The sequence below is a fragment of the Hyla sarda genome, chromosome 2, assembly GCF_029499605.1.
Source record: "Hyla sarda isolate aHylSar1 chromosome 2, aHylSar1.hap1, whole genome shotgun sequence".
NCBI lineage: Eukaryota > Metazoa > Chordata > Amphibia > Anura > Hylidae > Hyla > Hyla sarda.
In genome coordinates, this window is record NC_079190.1 from 357652105 (window position 1) to 357673754 (window position 21650).

At 42.0% G+C, this 21650-nt stretch overlaps 1 long non-coding RNA gene across 1 annotated transcript in view; it reads left to right on the top strand.

The window, feature by feature from the left end:
* LOC130356585 (uncharacterized) overlaps window positions 1–21650 on the top strand; it is a 125846-nt gene that overhangs the window by 62293 nt on the left and 41903 nt on the right. Inside the window, exon 2 of the long non-coding RNA XR_008888926.1 lies at window positions 8680–8824. This is a non-coding gene — a long non-coding RNA (uncharacterized LOC130356585). The remainder of the gene's footprint in view (window positions 1–8679; window positions 8825–21650) is intronic.

Here is a 21650-nt window from a genome sequence, read left to right on the forward strand (position 1 = left end):
GGCGCAGCAGGGAAATTGCGGGGTCCCCTATTCTATCCTTTGGATAGGGAATAAGATGTCTAGGGGGAGTACCCCTTTAAGGCCTCTAGGTGAGAGGCTCTTCAATCTGTGGATCCACCTAGCCTATTCTTTTAAAAGCATCTTGTCAATGTTGCCCTTCCTCGGACCTAATCTCTGTTGACAGACCCCCCCCATAAATGGGGGTCCAGTGGTCTACTTCCCGGTACAGCATGCATGCGTCTGGCTATTAGCGTGTCTGCTCCCATCCTGATATTGCTCAGGTGTTGGTAGATATGTTGCCTGAATTCCTGAGTGGTTTTACCCACGTATAATTTCAGACACCCACAGCAGGCAATGTAGACAATATTCTTTGTTCAAAAATTAATAAATTGTTTGATCTCATATTCACGCTGGTCTACCAGATTTTTTAACTTTTTCGTTTTAGGCAGGTAACAGCAGTAACTGCAGTTACCATAGCCTTATGACCCTATCGTTTTGTCACCTAGCCAACTTGACGGTCTTGCTTCTTGCGATAAGTTTCTCCGCACTAATGTATCCCACAGATTGGATCCTTAGCGGAAAGTTATATTCAGTCTTCTGCCAACGTCGTTTATTAAATCTGGATTTCTTGACAAGAAGTTCCAATGTCTACATAAAATTTGCATAAACCAATCTGTATGTCCGTCATATGCCCCTATGCAACGGATCAATTTCTGTGATGGTGTTTCTGTCCGTGTCTAAGAAGGTCTATTCTCTCACTTCCCCTAGCACGATGATAGACCACCTTTAGAGGCTTCCTTGGGTATCTTCTTTGTCTAAACTGGTTTAACTCTTGACTCTCCTTCTGAATTTATGTATCCTCAGCGCAGTTCCTTTTGGCCCTTAAATATTGGCCATTTGGGATGCTCCGCCTCAATGAACCTGGATGTCAGCGATCCCAATGTAAGAGGGAATTCACTGATATAGTGGGAGGACATAGGAGGAGGAGGGGGAGGAGGACATAACTGAGCGGCGGACAGCAGTGCGCAGTGTACACATCATTGGGTAAATACTGATGATGTAGTACTTTACCCAGAAAGTGATTGGTTAAGATGAGGTTACCAGGTGCAATTTAACAGCTGAAGAGTAAATAATTTATACTGGTGATGCGTGATAGGTTGATTTGTCTTAAGGGGGGACCGCACTGTGAGATAAATACTGAGCTGGTTGGAGGAATCAGTTGATTCCCATTTTCCCTCCTGATGACGTTACAGTGGTAACAAAACATGTAGAGGGGGCATATCTGTTGTTTTAACAGCAGAGCCCTATGTGGTTTGGTATTCAATGGTACTGCAGGCCACTGGTTGTGCAGGCCACTAATTCATATATATACTGGTGTCATTTAGTAGCGATCCATGAGATCTATAGGTATTGAACTTAAGAAAACAGTACATGCAGGGCTCGTAATCTGAAAGTGTGACTCACTATTTATTTATTTCATTTAATTTCACATAATAAAAGTTAAGTTTTAGGGGTGGGAATTTAAAAAGGGTTTTTTTTGGTCCTGGGCTTGGCCCAAGGCCAAAGGAGTTTTCATTAATTGATTGCTATTTAGAATGCTTTTGACTGTGTCCTTAACTCCTTAAGCATATAGGATGTAAATGTATGTCCTTGTCTGCAGGTAGCGTACTAGGACGTACATTTACATCCTATACATGACGTGAGCACCAAAATGGTGTTCACATCATGCATCATGCACGCATCATCCCCCAGTAATGGCAGACATCAGCGATCATGCTGATGTCCGCCATTAATCCCTCAAATGCCATGATCAACACAAATCACGGCAACTGGGGCAATGCAGCACTTTGAATGGATTATCAGATCGCCTGCAGGGATCTGATCATCCAAGATGGCGGACAGAGGTCCCCTCACCTGCCTCCGTCCATCTCCCGGCATCCTATTCTCTGGTCTGACAATGAGCAGACCAGAGAAGAAGATCACCGATAATACTGATCAGTGCTATGCCTATGCATAGCACTGAACAGTATTAGAAATATGATGATTGCTTTAAATAGTCCCCTATGAGGACATAAAAAGTGTAGAAAAAATTTTGAAAAATCCTCTCCCTCAATAAAAATGTAACTCGCCCCTTTTTCCCATTTTACCTTCAAAAAGTATCAAATAAAATAATTAATAAACATATTTGGTATGTCCAAACTATTGAATGGCGTAAATGTAAAAAAAAAGTCCAAAATTGCAGTTTTTTTGGTCACATCACACTCACAAAATTTATTATAAAAAGTGATTAAATAGTGATATATACACAGAAGTGAAACAAAAAAAACTGCAGATCATGATGCAAAAAATTAGCCCTCACACATCCCCATATACAGAAAAAAGAAAAAGTTATAGGTGGTCAAAATATGTCAAATTTTAAACATACTGATTTTGTAAAAAAAAGTTTGAGATTTTTGAAAAGCAGCACAATAATAGAAAAGTATGTGATGATAGGTATCATTTTAATTGTATTTACCCAGAGAACAAAGAAAACATGTAATTTTTTACTGTAAAGTCTACAGCGTGAAAAGGAAACCCTCCAAAATTTGCAAAATTGCGGGTTTTCATTTTAATTTCCTCACACAAATAAAATTTTGGGTTCGCCATACACTTTATGGTAAAATGAGAGGTGCCATTACAAAGTACAAGTACAAAGTACTTGTACAAGTATCAAGTACAAGTATCAAGCCCTTAGATGGGTCTGTGGATGGAAATATAAAAGAGTTATGGATTGTAAAAGCCGAGGAGAAATAAACTAAAATGCGAAAATAAAATTGGCCTGGCCCTTAAGACCAATATGGGCTTGGTCCTTAAGGTGTTAAGGCCAAAATGGGCTGTATCCTTAAGGATTTAAAGGGGTACTCAGATGGAAAACATTTTTTTTTAAATCAACTGGTGCCAGAAAGTTAAAAAGATTTGTAAATTACTTCTAATAAAACCTTTGTATCCTTCAAGTACTTATCAGCTGCTGTATACTAAAGAGGAAGTTGAGTTGTTTTTTTCTGCCTGACCACAGTGCTCTCTGCTGACAACTCTGTCCATGTCAGGAACTGTCCGGAGCAGGAGTGGTTTGCTATGGGGATTTGGACTCTGGAAAGTTCCTGACACAGACAAAGGTGTCAGCAGAGAGTGCTGTTGTCCGACAAAAAAGAACAACTCAATGTGGTGCATACAGCAGCTGATTAGTCCTAGAAGGATTACGATTTTTTAATAGAAGTAATTTACAAATCTGTTTAAATGGGCACTGTCATTAAACATTGTTTTTAATATTTAATTCCTTATGCCAAATAAATAACTTTTGTAATTGGCTTCCATAAAAAAATAAAAATAAAAAAAAATGTTAGTTTTTCTGCTGTATACTTCTGGCCACCAGGGGTCTCCCTTCTTGGCCAGAACACATTCTGTCTGGTCAAAATCTCAGATTTTGGTCTCCTGCTTGTAATAGCAGGAGACCAAACTCCGGAAGTGTTTCACTGCACTGAGCTTGATTGACAGCAGCAAAGAGCCTCACTGAAAGCAGCTGCACAGACTAAAAGCTGAACAGAGCCTCACTGAAAGAAACAGACTGAAAGCTGCTGCACAGAGCTTGAGGTCTTCTATTCATCACAGCGCTGCAATGATGTGAGGGCCGAAGTGGTCCCAAAGCAGGCTTCAGTGATGTCATGTTTGCTGGGAAACACCCACTTTCTTCTGCTGGAAGATTTCACTATATGAGCAAGAAGAACAGCAAGATACAGAGATTTTTTAAGCTCTGAAATTTTTTCTAAGGGTGGGAGGGGTGTAAGGAGTAGTTAGGGAACAAAGCCTGAGTTAGTTTAGAAAGTTTATTTAGTGACAGGTAATCTTTAACTTTCTGGAGCCAGCTGATATGATTTTTTTTCCGCCAGAGTACTTTAAAGCCTTTTTTATGTCTACATGAAAGTTTCACTGTTATCCCCATGCTAGTGAGCTTTCTCTGTATTAGGAAATAATACTTAAGTGAGAAAACTTAAAGCAAAGAGTATTTAATCATTCTACTGCAGCAAGACATTGATATTGGAAATTAGAATCAAATACAATCCAATTTTTGCCTGAGAAAAATAGTAAAGATTCAGGTTACTGAGCAGTGAGGATATACATTGTGAAAGTGTATAGTTATGGGGATGCACTCAGGCCTAAAGGAGCCCGAAGCTTCCTCTACCCCATAAGACACAATTAAAGGAGAACTTCGGAATATAAAAATTGTCCCCCATAATGCCGGCAGTAAAAAAAATAAAGATGTACATACCTTCTTCTGCTCCCCCGGGGCCTCTGGTAACTGGCTCCGGTCTCCGCCGCGATCCTCTTCCCGGTTGCCGGTGGTCGGAGAATCATACTGCGCTCAGCCAATCACCAGCCGCAGCGAAGTCCGACTCGGCCAGCGATAGGCTGAGTGGCAGTGTGAGAACGCTTCAGGACACAAAATTCTTCACTATACCGGCACCTGCTGCCTGGGCCGAAAACGTCACACTGCCGCTCAGCCTATCGCCGGCCGAGTCGGCACTTCACTGCGGCTGGTGATTGGCTGAGCGCAGTAAGACTCTCCGACCACTGGCAACCAGGAAGAGGATCGTGGCGGAGACTGGAGCCGGTTACCAGAGGCCTCAGGGGAGCAGAGGAAGGTATGTACATCTTTAGTTTTTTTTACTGCCGGCAGTATGGGGGACAATTTTTATATTCTTGAGTTCTCCTTTAAATTTTACATTGTAGTTGGAGGGCCCATATTTTGTAATGGGGGGTTAGGTATGTCTAGTTTTTTCTATGATAATTATAGCGCTAACTAGAAAAAACATTACCGATGAGGTTATATGTTTCATATATTTTCATTATTTGTCTTGTAAAAAAGTTTCTTAAAACAATATAGTCTTGCTCTTTTCATTTTAGGAAATGGTAGGGGTTTAAAGCTTAAGTGCTATGCTCTGTCTTTCCCGCAACAGAGCAAGGTGTTAATAACACAGTGAATGGATTTAATGAAGGAGACAAGGCATCTATTACTTATTCAAGCAGTGCTATCCCGGCAATGCTTTAGGTTGAGCCTGTGCCTGGCAGCCGATTGTATAAACACTGAGCAAATGTCTGATCACTAGCTGCTTATTTTAGCCTAAGTAGCCGTCTGTCAAATCAGAGATACATTCATATGCTAAGCAGATGGTATTACTATATAATTCTGGGGCTATGCTAAATGCAACAGTGGATTTGCCTTTATTTTAGCCATTAAATGAATTTTAGCTTTTGTAGAAGGGGATTCATGATGAAACAATGAAGAGCTTCCAAGTGTTTAAAAAAAATGCTGAGTTTACTGAATTGTAACACAGGAGAAGTAGTTCCATTTCTTCTAATTAAAGAATAGGATAGTTTATTTCAGAGAGTGCTCCACAAAGTCTTTGCTGAAAACCTGTAGAGATTGATTTAAATATACTTTTGTTAAGTGTGCATTAAAAAAAAAAAAAAAAAAAAAGCTAATTCTCTGTAGTTTTTTTTTTTTTATTGAAACAAAAAGAATAAGAGAGTATAGAGGACTAGACTGCTCTTTTGAATTCCATTGCACATTTTCTTCTACATATAGCAGTTTGACATCTCTCCTTGAAAATAATAGAGATTTGTACTTATCAAAAATGCTGATCAAACGGTATAAGGTTGCTCAAAAATTATTTGCAACATTTACTTATTATTTTGAGGTGTTAAAGCTAAATCTTTAAAGGGGAAATCGACTGGAAACATCTTATCCCCGATCTCCGACATGGCACCTGTCATTCGATGCACAGAGCGAACTCCGCTCCATGCCCAATGACTGGCGATGCAAGCCGCCGCACCCCCTCCATTCACATCTATTGGAGGAGACGTGACAGCTATTTACTAGCCACCACTCCCCTTCCAATAAACATGAATGGAGGAGGCGTGGCATGATGTCACGAACGCTGAAGCTGCAAGCTTCCGTGTTCCAGATGCCGCCGCTGCCGGCCCGGACCCCCGCTATCCAACATCTTATCCCCTATTGGATAGGGGACAAGATGTTTCCAATGGAGTACCCCTTTAAGCTATAATTCCACAAATACTTTAAAAGCAGTCCTTAGATTCAGAGAACAACTAGACACCAACAGGAAACTGTACTGAATGCCCAAACTCTATCTATACAGGTCATGTCTAATTTTATTTATTTTTTTAACCAACAAAGGATTCTAAGGTGCTTTGGTGTGCTACCCTGACCCTGTATAGTATTGTTATGAAGTGAAAGACAGTTAGGGTACTCTGGTGGACCAGTCTGACCATGCTTTGAGAGGTCATACTATGAAAGATATTTGCTTCACCTCTTCATCCTCTTGCATGAGCACATGTAATAAGATCATTTTTATGGACTATGAACTTGCAACAAGTCTATTGTTTACAGGGAAAACAAAACCACTGATAATATATGGGGAGCAAGAAGAAATACAAAAGCTGGTTATTTAACCCCTTCAAGACAGGGCCAATTTCAGTTTTTTATCTTTTTTTTTTTTGTTTTGTTTTGTTTTCTCCTCAGGTTATAAGAACAAAAATTCTTGTTCTTTTCTATTTACAGAGTCACGCGTGGAGTTGTGTTTTGCAGAACCAGTTTTACTTTCTAATCACGTCCTTCATATTATCATACAATGTACTGTGAAATAAAAAGAAAAATGTTTTGGGGGTAAAGATGGAAAACAAATGCAATTTTGTAACTTTTGGGCTGGGTTTACAACTATTTTGGTCAGTATTTTAAGAGAAAACAGGAACTTGAGTTCTAAACACAGAAAAAGCTGCAAATCTTTCCACTACAGTTTTTCTGTGTATAGTTTTCATTGGTACCTTATTGGTGTAGAAGGGACTTTTTGCTTGTTTTTATTTCATCTTTTCTTTTCTGGAATGGGACATGACCAAAAATCTGCAACCTACAGGATTTATAATGGTATCAGACATCCCGACATGTGTCAATACCAAATATGTTAACCCATTTAGCCCATTTTGGCCCTAAAGGAGACATCTGCCCCAAGACATCTTATCCCTTATCCAAAGCATAGGGGGTAAAATTTATGATAGTGGGGGGTTGCCGCTGGGAACCCCCGCGATCTTCAAACTCCATGCTGAATGAAGGGCGACCACCGCCGCTATGCTCCCACCATTCATGTCTATGGGAGGAGGCATGACGGCTATGTACTAGCCATCATGTTCCCTCCCATAGACATGAATGGAGGGGGCATGACATGACGTTACAAACGCAGAAGCCCCAGGCTTCCATGTTCCTGACCACTGCAGCACCGGCCAAGAGATCGCAGGGGGTCCCCGCAGCCGGTCCTCCCACAATCAGACATTTTATCATCTATCCTTTGGATAGGGGATAACATGTCTAGGGGCAGAGTACCCCTTTAAGGACACGGTCAATTTTCATTTTTGTGTTTTTGTTTTTTTCTCCTCTCCCGTTAAAATCCATAACTCTTTTATTTTTACACCTACAGATCATTATATGTGAGTCGTTAAATTTCATCCTTTGCAACAATACGTTCCAGTATAGCAACCGTTGCTATAGGCTACGGACTGGAACGGCGATGGGCAGTCCAAATTTGTGTTCATACGCCAACCTATTTTTATCAGCACTTGAGAAACAGTATTTCTACAGCTGTTCAAATCCATATGTAAAAAAATATTAAAGCCTACTGGAGATATATGGACGATGTGTTGGTGACATGGGAGGGATCCAAAGAAGAGTTTGAGAAGTTTGTAGATTACCTAAACATCACAAATAAAATGAATATGATTTTTACTAGGGTTTTTGGGGCAGTAGCCTCGAATTTTTGGACCTAAAATTGCAGGCAGAACGGGATATACTGAAAACTCAGGGCTTTAGAAAGCCAGCTACAAAAAACACTATTCTTCATTACCAAAGTTCACACCTGACACAGGTGAAAAATGGAATACCGTATAGCCAATACTTGAGGCTTAAACGGAATAAAAGCAACAAAGCTGATTTTTTGCAAAAAGCCACGGATCTTTCTGCATGCCTAGCCAGCAGAGGATATCCCAGGAATATAGTGAGAAAAGCATTTTAAAAAGCAAATAAGTTGAACAGAAATTACCTCGTCTTCAAGAGAAAATAGACTATCCCCAAAGATCAACATGAACAAAGATTTTTCTTTGCCTTTAAAAATAGTCCCCTAAATGATATTATTAAAACTACGATTTTGAAGAATTGCCGTCTGCTCCAATCGGATATGGATATTGCGGAAACAGTTACCAACAGACCTATAGGTGCATTTAAAAGAAATAATAACATTCAAGATTTCTTGAGAAAAATTAAAAATCATAAGGTTTCAAAAAAAAACATGGTACCTGGCTTACAAAAGATTTTCCCAAAGGAAAAACAAATGTGGTGCATGCAATTTTTGTAAATACAACATTAATTCCAATATTGGCAACCTTGGAGGCAAGGTTGCCACTATTTGAATTGCCACTATTGCTGTAGTTTATCTGCCTCAAATCCCTAAGTATAATCATAATTTGCATAATATCTATCTATTTTGAATTGAGGCTATTTTTAGTTTTTTACCTGCACCTGTTACGTACGTCTCTCGATCACATGATCACTACCTTGCACTATATCTTTTTGCATAGCTCGGTGACGTTAATGAGGCCGGAAGAATTGCATAATCTCTGTGTGTGAAACCGCCGGCATTCGCCTCTGAGCGCCCCACGCCAAGCACACCTGCCAGTCGGATGGAATACTCTTGAGAGGAGCTGGATGTATTGAACCCATTCGGTGAGTGCAGGATTGCCTTTTTTGTTTACTATATTACACATTTTCATATTTGGTTTCATTGATCCTAGCACCACCGCGGGACAATCTTGTATCTGTCGATCCACTGAGTGTATCCTTTCCTGTTCCTTTGGTATTAGAGGTATTGTCCATACTTGCAGTGGTGCCACTCGTATTCACTTTGCTTGTTGGATTATTTTACACCTACAGATCATGTGAGGGTTTGTTTTTTCTACACCAAAAGAAAAATTACTAGGCAACAATAATAATAATAGAAGTGCAAAGTAACAAGATCTTTATTAGAAAAATATAGACATATAAAATGTACATAAAAATGTAGTGGCACAGTAGGATGACACTATGGAAAGCATATGCCATGGCTTGTTTTTTGTAATGACAGGTTTCATTTTACCATAAAATGTACCGCACAACCAAAAAAATTATAGAAATTAAAGAAATTTATAAGAAAACTGCAATTTTGGTTGTTTGGTTTTTAAACAGTGCCTTTTATGGTAAAAATTATACATTGTCTTTATTCTTTAGGTCAATGCGATTAAACCAATACCCCATTTTTTTCTATTTTTCTATCATTTTTCTTTTATTGTACTACTTTAGAAAAATTGCAAACTTTAAAAAAATGTATGTAAAATTGTCCTTTTCTGACCCCTATCACTTTATTTTTTCTTTTTCTTTATATAGGGATGTATGAGCATTCATTTCTGCGCTGTGATCTGTAATTTTTATTGATACCATGTTTTTTTGATGGGACTTTTTGATCGCTTTTTGTTCTTTAATTTAATTTTTTTCATATTGTGATCTAAAATCAGTACAACATGCTTGGTGTTTGGTATTTATTTTACAATTATGCCTATCATGCAGGATCATAAACATTATATTTTAATAGTATGAGTATGGACATTTACACACGCATTGATAATTATTTTAATTTTTTTTGTAAAAATGGGAAAATATGGGGGATTTTATGTTTATTAGGGGAGGGGGATTAAATAATTTTAGAGATTTTATTTTGTATTTTACGGTACACTTTTTTTAGGGGACTTTTTTATGCAATCATTAGACTGAATTCACTGAATAATGTTATGTCTATGGCAAAGTATAATACAGTGTTATCAGCAATCCACTGATACAGCCTAGCTAATCTGGTGTGACAGCAGTTTCTCTTAAAATTTTCTGTTTGTTTTCTGTGTTAGGTTGCTGTGGTTACACCCTGACCTATTGTGGTTCTGTCTCACTCACCAATCAGATTCTGGAGAAACCACACCTGTTTAGCTGGCTATATAAACCTGCAGTGTGCTACTAGACCTTGCCAGTGAAAGAAGATTATTTCTGAAGCTAGTGTTCTGTATTGTATTTTGCTTTCTGGTACCTGACTTTGGCTCTTTATTCCTGGATTAACCCCTTAATTTCTGATTTGTCATCTCTGCGGTTCTCTTTGATCTGGTTTGTTTGTCTCCCTCTGTATTGTTGGTGTGTGTTTCCCTTTTGGTATTCTTGACAATCCCCTGACCTGTGTCTGAGTATTTGTGTAGTTTGTTATTTTGATAGAACGCTCCCAGCACTTAGCCAGGAAGTGACCATCTTTGTGGTTGTAGATCAGTCTTCGTAGTTGTAGGACGAATATACAATAGGAAGAGACAGGGGCTGTTGGTGAGATTAGGGCTTTCCTACTTCCCTGTCCATACGTTACAGATAGGCTGCATCATTGGATCGGTAATTGGAGGCAGGTTAGGAGACCCTTCTCCGTCATTTTAGCTCACAGATCCCGCAATCATGTTGTAACATATTCAGATACACCCTGGGTCCTTAAGGGGACAAGGGCATACCTGCATCCTTAAGTGGTTAATTATTTTTCTAGTTTAAATTTATTTATTTGGAATTAAGGAATTATAATGTAATAGACAGGGGGCGTGGCTCTGCACGTTGGAGTGAGGACGCTTTGTGTGAGAGCTCCGTCCTGACCGGTTTTAAAACAGGCGACCGGAACGGTTATGGGAGGCAGATCGCACCACAAACAACAGAAAAATGCTCCTAAAGGTCCCGGTAACCACCGAACCCGCATTACCCGCTTCTTCAAGTTGCTCCCAACTTCCCAGCAGCCGGAGAAGGAAGCGCGCCATTCCCCCACTCCTCTGCCGGCTCCGAGACACGTGACCTCCCCGCTCTCAGCCCCTGCAGCTTCCGTAATGGCGGCAGCCACACACGCTGGAGATGGAGGACGGGGCCCTACTCTGCAACCACCGGGAGCCGTGACACAGATGGAGGCACCCTCTGCACCACCATCGGTGCATCAAGTAAGCCTTGTAACCTTCCCCCCTGTGTCTAGTGACATGGCGCTGTGCAGCGCTGACCAGCAACACCTTCTCCCTCCTGTGTCCCCTCAGCTCCCTGCTCCCTCAGTGTTGCCTGCATCAGAACGGAGACAGGGGCACAGACCTGAACCCTCATATACTGCTGCTCCCATGAAAAGTCTCCCCAGTGATCTGTCAGCGGACTCTGTGGTAACCCATGGCAACCATATCACTCGTCTCTCACTGAATGTTGCCCAGGCTGCACTGCCCTCCACTCCTGGGAGTCCCTGTGAAGCATTAACCCCGCAGCAATCTGAAATGGACTACCCACCTCTGACTCCTCCAGAACTCCCAGCTGTTAATGAGCAATGGCAGACAGTAAAGCGTAAATCTAAGCCCAGGGCTACTCAGTCTCAGCACTCTCAGGACAGCCCTACTTATCCCCCCCCTGGACAGCCTTCCCTGACCCCAGTCCAGGGACCCCCTGCCAGGGATGTCACGGACTGGATGGTTGAAATGGACTCTGATACTTCTAACTCGGAAAGGGGGTCACAAGACTCCTCTGCAGACAGTGATGTTCCTGATTTCTGGGGTGACAGTCCGCCTGCGAAGAAGAAATTATTTAAAACTCCATCAAAGTTGCGCCACCTCAGAAGGCGCACTTCTGACTATTCCTTCTCGGACGGATCCCTCACTCCTAAGGGGGGCTCACCTGCTAAACACTCGGCACCTGTCAGGATTGCTGCTTCTCCCATTCCTAATGCTGGGCCATACATCACCCCTGCTTCCACCTTACCCTCGCCGGAGGTGGCAGTTAACACCCTCAAGAACCACCTGGAATTACAAGCCTTGCTGGCCCTGCTCCCGACTAAAGCTGATATGCAGGCGCTTGCCACAGATCTACGTTCTGCATGGACACAGGATCTCAAACCCGTGAAAACTGCAGTCGCGTCTCTTCAGGAAAGGGTGCATAGCCTTGAGGAACAACAGTCTGCTACGTCTTTACAGATACAAAAATTGCAGGAGACGACTGCAAACCTAACCATCCAAAATGCCCTTACAGTGGATCACATCGATATGGACAACAGAAACCGCAGGAACAATATTAGAATAAAAGGCCTGCCAGAGTGTGTGCTGCCCGCTGACTTACCTGCCACACTCCAGAGGCTGTTCAATGAAATCATTCAGAAACCGGCGGATTCAGCAATTGAATTGGATAGGGCTCATAGATTTCTGAAAGCCAAAAATCCCGATCCCAAACGTCCAAGAGACGTGATCTGCAGGGTGCACCACTTCCTCCAGAAGGATGAGATTATACGCAAAGCGCAACACCTTAAAAATATATTGTATAATGGGACTCAGATCAACCTGTACCCTGACCTCTCCTTGCGCACACTGCGCCTACGAGCCTCACTGAAGCCGCTTCTTCAGATTCTACAAAATGCGCAGATTGTCTACAAATGGGGATTCTCCTTTTCAGTAACAGCTAGACATGGGACGACTTCTGCCACCCTCAGATGTCCTCCTGACTTGCCAAAGTTTCTTGCCACATTCAAACTCCCGCCGATGCAACTGCCGGAATGGGATCAGATGTTTATTTTTCCACCTCAGAAGCCCCCTGCCGCTTCCTTTGCTGGACATTCCTCCTCGCCCAGGCGACAGCGGAGGTCATCGAACCCGATGATTCCAAGACAGACACATGCTGCCTGATCTAGTTGGGACTTCTTACAATTGTCATCGTAGAATCTACAGTCTGGACTGCGAATGCATTGATTCCTGTTGTTCCCAGACCTTCATCCCCCTGGACAGTTACATGTGTCGCTGGGTTATATTTTCTTGTTTATTGCACATAGTGGATGCCGCCCCTCGGCCCATTTTTATGTGCGTTTCTTAGTGTTGTGGGGCCTCCCTGAATATCTGCCTCCTGTTATGTAGTTTTCATTCGGGTTCCCTACCCGTCCAGCTACTTCATAGCCTGTTTTCCATATGCGCCCACCACCCTGCGGGTTGGATTGGGCTCCTTTAGTTATTTAACGGTCATACTCAGTTCTGTATGATGTTGATTGTGTTTGTTTTTGTGTACTCCATACTTTGGTGTGCCTTCTATGCTACCCGCCATAGTATAGACGTCGGACTGGTTCCGACTAAGTCTCAGGTCCTTATGACCTATCTTCTTAGTCCCTGTATATCCGTGTCTATACGGATATTGCTACCTCTTGCTGTCCTGTTCTTATTTTTCTTTGTCTCCCCTCTCTCCCACAGGCTACCTATTATCTCGTGGTGCTGGCCTCCCGGACTGATCATCCCCTCCGTCCTCCTCCTCCTGGGTGAGCTAATTGTAATCCCTCCACACACATATGATGGCTGTCATTAATATCACGTCCCTTAACGTTAAGGGATTCAACATCCCCGAGAAAAGAGTGCAGACCCTGTATACAATACAAAAACAGAGGACACATATAGTGGCCCTACAGGAAACCCACTTCAAAGAGGGTCATCTCCCCTCAGGCACTAATAGATATTACCCAACCTGGTTAAATAGTGTAAATCCTGAATCCATGACGAAGGGGGTTTCACTGCTTTTTCACAAGTCACTCCCACTCACAGTTCTTTCCTCCTCTATAGATCCGAATGCACGATTCATATTTGCAAATTGTTCCCTCTCTGACAGGACTATTACTGTAGCGTCGATATATCCCCCAAACCGCGACCAGGTTCCATTTCTGATTAAAACCTTGGATGCCCTGGCTCGGTTTGCAACGGGGCCTGTGATACTATGTGGGGACTTTAATCTCCCCCTTTTCCCCTTGGTGGACACCTCCTCGGGCCATTCCTGCATATCACATAGACGTCTGAGAGCCCTGAGACAGAAACTCCACTCCCTACAATTGCTAGATGTCTGGAGAATGCTGCGCCCACAGGATAGAGACTATACTTTCTACTCCCACCCCAGGAATTCATACAGTAGGATTTACTATGTCTTTTGCTCTCATTCCCTTCTCCCTGCATTTCATTCAGCTGCGATAGGGAAAATGACTGTCTCTGACCACGGCCCTGTCACCTGCTCCTTCTCGTTGCCCTCCTTTACCAAACCCCATGCCTCCTGGAGGCTTAATGAGTCCCTACTCCTAGACGAATTATGTCTGCTAGATCTCAAACAGACGATCTCAAACTTCCACAGGGATCACTTACATGACACCTCTTCTCCACTGATTAAATGGGAGGCACTCAAGTGTGTCCTCAGGGGCATCCTAGTGAGGCATGGGGCGAGGCTTAAAAGGGCGGCCTCTGAGAAACTCTCCGCGCTGCTCTTGAAACTATCGTTGCTTGAAACACAACATAAGCAGACGCAGCAAGACACTGTATACAGGGATCTGATTGGGGTTCGTCAGGAGCTTCTGTCCCTGTTAAATGCTAAACACCGTCACTACAAACAGATCACTGGTAAATTGTTCTATGAGTGGGGTGATAGGTCGGGACGCCTCCTGGCTAATGCCTTACGTGAGAAGAAGTCTTCTCTATATATTCCTGCCATCCGTACTGGATCTGGCTCAGTTACTCACCTAACCCCGAGCATCCTGGAGGCGTTTTGTAGTTACTACACTACCCTCTATAATCTACCCAAGCCCCCGGGTCTACGATCTCCTAATGACACCACTTTTCCCTCCTTGGCGCACTATATCTCCGACACGGCACTCCCCCAACTCTCCCCTGACGTACTTACCTTCATGGAGACTCCGTTCACTGCTGAAGAACTCGACCTCGCTATCGCCTCCTTACCGGCAGGCAAAAGCCCGGGGCCTGATGGCTACACGGCTAAATTCTATAAGGTACTCAGGAGTGAACTGACTTCTCCGATCCTATCTGCATTTAACGACATCTCAGACTCCACCGACATACCACAATCCTTCCTGAGAGCCTTCATCACAGTGATCCCCAAGGAGGGAAAGGACCCCCTTTTGTGCCCAAGCTATAGACCCATTTCCCTGATAAACTCAGACGCTAAACTGTTCACAAAATTAATAGCTAACAGGTTGTCTGGCCACATGGATTCCCTAGTCCATCCGGATCAGGTTGGCTTCATCCGGGGTAGGGAAGCAAGAGATAACACGCTTCGTGCCTTCTCCACGATTCATCATGCTCAAAATCAACGCCTGCCGTTGTTACTGCTGTCCTTAGACGCTGAAAAGGCATTTGACCGGATGGACTGGGACTTCATGTCTGCCACCCTTACTCAAATTGGTCTGGGTCCTGTAGCAAGACAACATATCATGGCCCTATATAGACACCCCTTTGCACAGATACGTGTCAATGGTCAACAAATCCGTGCCGTTTGAGATTTGCAATGGTACTAGACAGGGGTGCCCCCTCTCACCCCTTTTGTATGTTCTATGTATGGAACACTTGCTTAACGCGATCCGCAACAATCCTGACATCAGGGGGTTACCGCTGTCTCATGACCATTGCAAATGCTCGGCATTTGCGGATGATGTCCTCTTGTACATTTCTTCCCCCCTCACATCCTTGCCCTCCCTAATGGCCTCTATAGACCTATTCTCAAATTATAGCAATTATAAGTTAAACTTGGCCAAAAGCGAGGCTCTGAATATTACCCTCGCTTCACAAGAGGTGTCCCTACTCAAATCTCTGTACCCGTTTAAATGGCAATCAATAGCTTTAAAATACCTGGGCATACATGTCCCTTCTAACCTTGCAGACACCTTCAAGGTCAATTTCCCCCCTCTGCTGCAGACGCTGCATAATGACCTAACCAGGTGGGAGCGCAGGGACTTTTTCTGGCTGGGGCGGATAAATATCTTTAAGATGAACGTGCTACCTCGACTCCTCTACTTGTTTGCTGGGGTTCCGACGCACTTGCCTCGCTCTTTTTTCAGGGAACTCTCTGCGCTCCAGTCGGGTTTTGTGTGGGCACGCAAGAGGCCTCGTATTGCTAGGAAACTACTATACAGACGCAAAACTGATGGGGGACTGGCGTTGCCAGACTGCCTATCGTACTATCTGGGGGCCGTTCTAGTCTGTGTACTAGACAGCTTCCAGGACACTTCTAATAAGCTGTGGGTCAGAATTGAGGGGCGCTTTAGTGGAACGCCAACTAGAAATGTATTATGGACAGTAAAGCCCCACTCTATCCTCCGCTCCGCTTCCACCTTACCTCCAGTAATGGACTCCATAGCTAAAACGTACTCGGCGTATTTGGGTTGCCACTCCCTGATAACACCAGACGGACCACTAACGCCCATCTTTGGGTAATAGACAGACCCCTATTTTTAATATTCAAGGATTCTATAGTGACAAGGAAAGTTCCCCAGTACTAGCGCATATCAAATGTGGTGCCAATATTTATAAAGGGGTCAAAAGGGGACCCCAGGAATTATAGACCTGTTAGTTTAACCTCCGTTGTATGTAAATTGTTTGAGTGTTTTCTAAGAGATGCTGTTTTGGAGTATCTTGATGGAAAAAAAATCTATGAACCCATATCAGCAGGGGTTTATGAGGGTCCAGTCCTGTCAAACTAACCTGATCAGCTTTTATGAGGAGGTGAGCTCCAGACTTGACCAGGGGGAATCGCTGGATGTCGTATATCTGGATTTTTTCAAAGCATTTGATACGGTGCCACATAAAAGATTGGTACATAAAATGAGAAGGATTGGGCTATAGGAGAATGTGTCTAAGTGGGTAAGCAACTGGCTCAGTGATAGGAAACAGAGGGGGGTTATTAATGGTACTTATTCTGATTGGGTGACTGTTACTAGTGGGCTACCACAGGGGTTAGTCTTGGGTTCTATTCTATTTAATATATTCATTAATGACCTTGTAGAGGGGTTGAATAGGAAAGTAGCAATCTTTGCAGGTGATACTAAACTCTGTAAAGTGGTCAACACAATAGAGGACAGTGCACTGTTACAAATGGATCTGGATAGGTTGGAGGTTCGGCAGATGAAGTTCAACACTGATAAATGTAAGGTAATGCATATGGGGAGGAAAATGTTGAGCTGGGATTACGTTAAATCATGGGGTGCATCAATAGAGGCATAGATGCCCACAACAAGGAAATAATTCTACCCACTGTACAAATCACTAGTCAGACCACACATGGAATACTGTGTACAGTACTGGGCACCAGTGTACAAGGAAGATATAGTGGAGCTTGAGAGGGTTCAAAAATGGGCAACCAGGGTAATACGGGGAATGGGAGGACTACAGTACCCAGAAAGATTATCAGAATTTGAGTTTTTTAGTTTAGAAAAAAGAAGGCTTAGGGGAGACCTAATAACTATGTATAAATATATCAGGAGACAGTACAGAGATCTCTCCCATGACCCATGATCTATTTATACCCAGGACTGTATCTATAACAAAGGGGCATCCTCTACGTCTTGAGGAAAGAAAGTTTCTACATCAGCACATACGGGGGTTCTTTACTGCATGTTTGGAATTTTTTATAAACAGTGGATCTTTTTGTAACACTTTAAAAAAAAATTGTGGGGGGTCCCCCTAGGAAACTTTTAAAAGCAATTTATTGATCTGATAATTCTGTGATCTACTGGTACAGCCTGCCTCTGGATGTATAAGCAATTCCGGCATGGCGAACAATAAGGCCTTCAGAGGCCTTCAATCACCATGATAATCAATCACTACTTATCACAGTATTTATGGGGCTAAATAATTAGCATTAGCATGGCAGCTGATGTTTGTCATTAACGTGGGGAGTTGGCAGCTGCCATGTATAAAGCGGATTCAGCTACTGGGGTGCAATTGTATATACAAATTTCAGAGAAGTGACTTTAAGCTGCACAATCTTTTCTCTGGCTGCAGCAACATTGTTGACTTATTTTGTACTTATTTATAAACAGTTTTTTATGAATAAATAAAAAAAAATGCTAAAGGGAACATTATTTTGTAGTTACACCCCTGTTCTCAATGTCATACATCTCCTCAGGCACAATTACTGTATACCTGGAATTAAGTATTTGGGAAAATTGAGAAGCATTTAAGCTACAGCATTTGATACATTTTGGGCAGCAGTAGGCACAGCAATAGTGGTAGCAGCAGGGTGGCAGTGTAAAGGATGTGGGTTGTGTTGGTATGTAGACTGGGATGGCTGTAGAAGTGAGGGACCAAAGATGTTAGAGTAGTATATTCTGTCATCAGAAGAAGTCATCAATAAATAAAAATCCCACCTTTGAGTAATAAATATTACATATAATAGTTCTATATTCTGTGACTGAGTTTGTTTAATATGGGCATCAAATTACACAAGATCCAAGTGAAATGACATCACTCTACCCTCTTATTTACCCCACCAAAACTTTTTAAACAATACTAGCACAAAAAACTCTTTTGGTGCTTCTAACTGTACGCTGTATTGCACCACCCTATCGGCCTCTTCTATTATCTTAGCAAATTGGTAGCTGCAATACACCAGCCTGCTCAAGATACTCTGGTGACACTAGACTTTAAAATATTAACACACCTAGCCCCTCTGACATGTTTCACTCAGCTGTTCTCTGCTGACACCACTGTCCATGTCAGAAACTGTCCAGAGCAGGAGCAATTCACCATAGCAAACCTGTCCTGCTCTGGAAAGTTCCTGACATGGACAGAGGTGTCCGCAGAAAACACTGTGGTCAGACAGAAAAGAAATTCAAAAATAAAATGACTTTCTCTGTGGCATACAGCATCTGATAAGTACTGGAAGGATTAAGATTTTTAACTAGAAGTAATTTACAAATCTGTTTAATTTTCTGGCAACAGTTGATTTGAAAAAAAAAATATGTTTTCCACTGGAGTACCTCTTTAACCCCTTAAGGACTCAACCCATTTTGGCCTTAAGGACTCAGACAATTAAATTTTTACATTTTCATTTTTTCCTCCTCGCCTTCTAAAAATCATAACTCTTTTATATTTTCATCCACAGACTAGTATGAGGGCGTGTTTTTTGCACGACCAGTTTTCCTTTGTAATGACATAACTCATTATATCATAAAATGTATGGCACAACCAAAAAACACTATTTTTGTGGGGAAATTAAAACGAAAAACGCAATTTTGCTAATTTTGGAAGGTTTCGTTTTCACGCCGTACAATTTATGGTAAAAATAACGTGTGTTCTTTATTCTGAGGGTCAATACGATTAAAATGATACCCATTATTACATAGTTTTCCATTATTGTTGCGCTTAAAAAAAATCACAAACTTTTTAACCAAATTAGTACATTTATAATCCCTTTATTTTGATGACCTCTAACTTTTTTATTTTTCCGTATAAGCGGCGGTATGGGGGCTTATTTTTTGCACCATGATCTGTACTTTTTTTTGATACCACATTTGCATATAAAAAACTTTTAATACATTTTTTATAATTTTTTTTTTTATAAAATGTATTAAAAAAGTAGGAATTTTGGACTTTTTTTTTTTCCGTTCACGCCGTTCACCGTACGGGATCATTAACATTTTATTTTAATAGTTCGGACATTTACGTACGCGGCGATACCAAATATGTCTATTAAAAAAAATTACGCTTTTTAGGGGTAAAATAGGAAAAAAACGGGCGTTTTACTTTTTTATTGGGGGAGGGGATTTTTCACTTTTTTTTTTACTTTTACTTTTACATTTTTTACATTTTTTTTTTACACTTGAATAGTCCCCATAGGCGACTATTCATAGCAATACCATGATTGCTAATACTGATCTGTTCTATGTATAGGACATAGAACAGATCAGTGTTATCGGTCATCTTCTGCTCTGGTCTGCTCGATCTCAGACCAGAGCAGGAGATGTCGGGAGCCGGACAGAGGAAGGAGAGGGGACCTCCGTGCGGCGTTCTGAATGATCGGATCCCCGCAGCAGCGCTGCGGGCGATCCGATCATTCATTCAAATTGCGCACTGCCGCAGATGCCGGGATCTGTATTGATCCTGGCATCTGAGGGGTTAATGGCGGACGCCCGCGAGACCGCGGGCGTCTGCCATTGCCGGCAGGTCCCTGGCTGCGATCAGCAGCCGGGATCAGCCGCGCATGACACGGGCATCGCTCCGATGCCCGTGGTTATGCACAGGACGTAAATGTACGTCCTGGTGCGTTAAGTACCACCGCACAAGGACGTACATTTACGTCCTGTGTCCTTAAGGGGTTAACCTGTTGGGAACCATGGGCTTATGGGTGCGCCTTTGCACCCTGGTACTTAAGGACCAAGGGTGTACCTGTACGCCCGTGGGAATTTCGATTCCCTCCGCTAGCTGAAATCAATCAGCAGGCATCCCGTGCAAATGCCTAGGGGGGTCCTGAGATGCCCCCATGTCGGCGATCTGTTCTCCTCCAGTTGTTGCATAACTACAACTCCCAACATGCCCTTCAGCTGTCTGGGCATGCTGGGAGTTGTAGTATTGCCACAACTGGAGGCACACTGATTGGGAAACATTGTCTGTTTCCTAACTCAGTGTTTCCCAACCCGTGTGCCTCCTGCTGTTGCAAAACTATGACTCCCAGCATGCACTGACAGACCATGCATGCACGGTATGTCAGTGCATGCTGGGAGTTGTAGTTTTGCACAGGGTACATTCACTTCAAGTTTGAGATGCGGCAAATTTTCCACTGCAGCAGGAAACTCACTGTAAACCCCCGCCCGTGTGAATGTACTCTAAAAACACTACACTAACCCTAAATAAAGAGTAAAACACTACATATACACTACACCCTTACACTGTGCGCCCCCCCCCCCCCAATAAAAATAAAAATCGAAGAAAAAAGTTTTCCAGTCCTCAGTACATTCACTCTCAAATAGAGTTATATGGTGTCTGTCTGGTATCAACAAGAAAAGAAATGGATATAATATTTTAAATGGAAATTTATTATATATATATATATATATATATATATATATATATATATATATATATATATATATAAACTCAATTGGTAAATATAAGAATGTTAATAAAAGTAGAATAAAAAATAGGAATTAATACTGTGCCTTACATATGGCCCTATATGGGCACCATTAAATGGTTAAAAACGGATGCCACAGAATTAAAAAAGGACAGGATCAATACATAAGACCACTGGCTAGTCTATAACCATTAATCAAAATATAGCCCTCCTTGATAAGTGCTGTAATATATAGTGAGGTATATACCGAGTCAGTGTATAATAAACAATGGACAATTATCTATCTAAGTTTATGGATCAGTTGTGTCACCTGCAATGAAGAAACAACCTAAAATGAAGAAACAACCTGAAATATAGAAACAACCTAAAAAATAATAGAAAACTTACAGTGTAAACACCTGTAATGAAAATACAACAAAGCAATGTTCCAATAATTCAAAAATGTAGATTCCAATTATTTGATATCCTATAGCAACCGTGTATTGATGTCCTGTATAGAGGGCAAGATCGCGATCTTAATATATAGTTCTATGTACAATCATGGCCACATTCATGTACTTTTTGTGCTGTGTTTATAAATAGTTTTTGTATCCAAAATTTAGAGGTGCCGGAT